This window comes from Adiantum capillus-veneris, chromosome 12, assembly GCF_014529385.1.
Source record: "Adiantum capillus-veneris isolate H3 chromosome 12, ASM1452938v2, whole genome shotgun sequence".
Lineage (NCBI taxonomy): Eukaryota > Viridiplantae > Streptophyta > Polypodiopsida > Polypodiales > Pteridaceae > Adiantum > Adiantum capillus-veneris.
This window is the reverse complement of record NC_140942.1, coordinates 114830841-114834287: the sequence shown is the minus strand read 5'-3', so window position 1 is coordinate 114834287 and position 3447 is coordinate 114830841. Positions and strand designations below refer to the sequence as shown.

General features: G+C 42.7%; 1 pseudogene; it reads right to left on the bottom strand.

Annotated features, from left to right (window-relative positions):
* Positions 1–454: 454 nt before the first annotated feature.
* LOC147446352 (uncharacterized) lies at positions 455–2824 on the bottom strand (annotated as a pseudogene).
* Positions 2825–3447: the final 623 nt, after the last annotated feature.

The following is a 3447-nucleotide window of genomic DNA, read 5'->3' as shown; positions in this document are numbered from 1 at the left end:
AATGAAACATTAGTCTATATTACACATTCCCTGTAATTCATGGTATCCAGTCAAAAGAAATCGGCTTTTTTAAAATAAGAAATGATATCCCAAACGCACAATGTAGAGGACGAGAAGAGAAAGCAGTCCTTTTATTTATAGAAAGGGTGAGAGAGAAGGTGTTGGCAAACTTTCAAGAAAATTAAGTGCCAATGTTTTCATTAGCCTCACGAGAACACAAGACCAGTTGTCAAAATTTTCCCCATGTACATAGAAAACGATTCAAACACATGGCTGACAACTGTCCCATGCACCAGAGACATTGGAAAAAGCAGGCCACCATAGACTTCTGCTTGAGATGAGTAAGCATGTGTTCCATTGCTCCATAATAATAGCATCGTACAACCGTGCATGACTTGTTGAAAAATTTACACAGGATGTTGACTATTTACACTTTGCAAAGCTACATGGTCCATCACTCTAAGTGATTTGAAGAAGACAGATGGGCGTCATTGGAAACAGGGTGACTGGATGCATGACTATTGGCCACATAAGTCTTCTCCAAGGGCGGCATTACCCACATAGGCGTAAACAACCCATTTCGAGGCCCTTTAGGTGTCGCAGTAGTTTCAGACAACAACCGTGCATGACTTGTTGGGATCCTGCTGTTTGGCATGGGAGAATGAGGAAATGGGCACAGATCCCCTCTAGTGCAGAATCCTTGAAGAAAATATCGACAACTCCTGGATTCTCAAGAACCTCACCTGATAGCATTACAAAAAAAGCCCAGATCCCTGCGGTTAATATGTTCCTCTCTGGTGTAATGGCATCAGCAAGAGTTTCCTTTGAGGTGAGTTGTTGTTGAACAACATCAAACACAAAATTAGGAGCTTGTACTAAACGATTGTTGCATTCGAGAATCAATTCCACGCTGACTTTGCAAGCTAGCATAAACTGAGCTTGTTTCTCTTGCAACCTTTGCTGCCTCAGCAAAAACTCTTCCTTTGCTTGCTGCCGCCAAAGCACCCGTTCCTCTATCTGTTGCTGCGCAGCAGCCTCATGCATTCCGTGTGCATAAAACTTCCAAGTTTAATAAGTAAGGAGGCACAAAACTTACTGGAGAAAGTGGTAAAAAGGCTCCATTTTCCAAAGAACTCTGATGCCCAAGGTGCATTGATGCTGCACCTGTCAAATTAGACACACATGGTTCTGGCATGGCAATATAGGTAGAACCAAGATCGAAAGAATGCTTTGATTCGGAATTAACATGCTTATCAAAAGCCATAGCATTGTATCCAGAAGAAGACAGTCCTCCATAAAAGGGGAATCGTGAATTGGATGATGGTGGCAAATCATCATATGCAGGAGTTCCCATCCACAGTGACATATGTAGGGGCTCTGAATAAGCTGTGCAGAGCAAAGGTGGTGTCTTACTGTTTCCATTTCATCAGAGGGGGTATCCACTTGAGATACCTGCTCTGATGAGGGCTGATGATGGTCTTTAACAGCTGTCCTTTGCTCTTCAAGATGAGGGGGTGCCGATGTCGCTCTGGGGATCTCCCCCAACAGTTTCTTCATTGTATTCTTCTTCCATGAAAGGAAACCAGTGATGGGGCTACCAGGAAAAGGAAACCAAAAAATGAGAAAATCATAAAGAAGGGGAGAAATAAAGAAACAAACCCACTTCATATTAATCTAAGTAATGGTGCAAGCTCTTTAAACATAGTGACCACATCCCTGCAAAGCAAAGTATCAGCCCTCCACCTTGAGATCTGTTGTCCTGCTCCCGTAGATGCTGCAAAAACAAAGATACCCAAAAAAACAAAACAAAACAAAAGGCACACAAGCACAGAAAAAGTCAAGAAAATGTGAGTACATCCGAACAGAAAAAAACAAGTTGCACTTGCAATCAAATTGTTGCTACTACTCAATCTGCAGAAATAATGAACAAACAATAGACAGTTGCTGCTTCTCATGCTGATATTAAACCCCAGGCCAAAAGATAAACGAAATTGAGTTTCTGATCGACAAAAGCAAAAAAGGTTTGCAAAGGTGTGGTGGCAGTTTACCTGGTTGGACAGCTTCCTTGAAATGATCGGAGACTTGCAAATATGCCAAAAATGGAAAAAAATCGACAGGGCGAGGGTAAGGAAAACCTTGAGAAGTAAATCAATGGAGGAAACCAGAGCTTCTCCGTGAAGGTCTAAAGAGAAAGACATGAGTGGCACAATATGTACAAACACGGCTCCTAGGAGCTAAACCGACTAAATCTACAACAGATGTACACGTACATACACAGCTAACCCTACATATGCAAATAGCTAAAAGAGGCAACTAAACACACAGTGCTTTCAAAGTGGTGCAAATGTAATGGAGATACCGGAGCATCAAAAACAGAGCAACTGAGTATGTTGATGGAGTTTCAATGGAGATAGTGAGCCATCTGAAAACAGAGCATTCGAGCGCAATGGAGTGTGAAAGAATGAGAAGAGGACATGATGGGGGGCTGGAGATGCAGTAATCGGTATTGGGTAGCTGCTCGCAAACTTGAGCAGATGATGATGATGATGAGAAGCAGAGTAGCCGATGTCCAAAAGCGCAACCCAAAAAAAAACAATAGGAGGAAAATGGCACGAGAGAGAGAGAGAGGGAGAGAGGAGAAGCGGCAAGCAGCTGCGTAGAAGTGGATCTTTTTCCCTATTTTTCGAGAAATATTTCTGAGTGCAGAGGTGCCCTTGCTAATTTAATTGCCACGCCCAAATTGCACCCAATACACCCAACAAAAATAGAAATCACATCCATGCCCTCCACCCAAAAAACACACCCTTACACGGCCACTCCCCATTGGCCTAATCTCCTATGGCCATGCTAGCAAATTTCCTCCCTATAGACCCTGCCTTACGGCAGTTCCAATAAAGCATAACCATGTAGCGCTCTTGAAAGCTTAACGAAACGAAAGCATGCAGCGATTTCGCAACAAGGTATATAAGCCTTAAGGAACTCTCATCTTTCTGTATCGTGAGCCTGCCTACAACGAACAACAACATCGAGCCTTCTGTATCGTGTTGACTGCAGTGAACAACAACATAGAGCCTTTTGTATCGTGATACTGCATCATAAAATTTGACACTGCAGCGTGAGCCTTCTGAAATCTAATCCTGCAGTGTGAGCTTACTGTGAGTCTGTAGCTTGAGACTACTGTGAGCCTGCAGCGCGCTACAATATTGAGCAGTGTGAGCCTTCATGCATCGTGATAAAAAAAGCAAAAGCGTTACTGCACCTTCAAGTAATCAGATTGCTATGCGAATGCAAACCCAGCGTAAATAACGACTGCGATCACAAGGCAAGTCTGCATGTAATGAAATTAACCTTTATCTTGAATTGTAGCGGAAAGAGAATAACATTGAAAGCATTCCCTTGAGCATTCCTTTGTGTGTAGATAAAAAAGAGATAGAGAGAGTGCTTGGA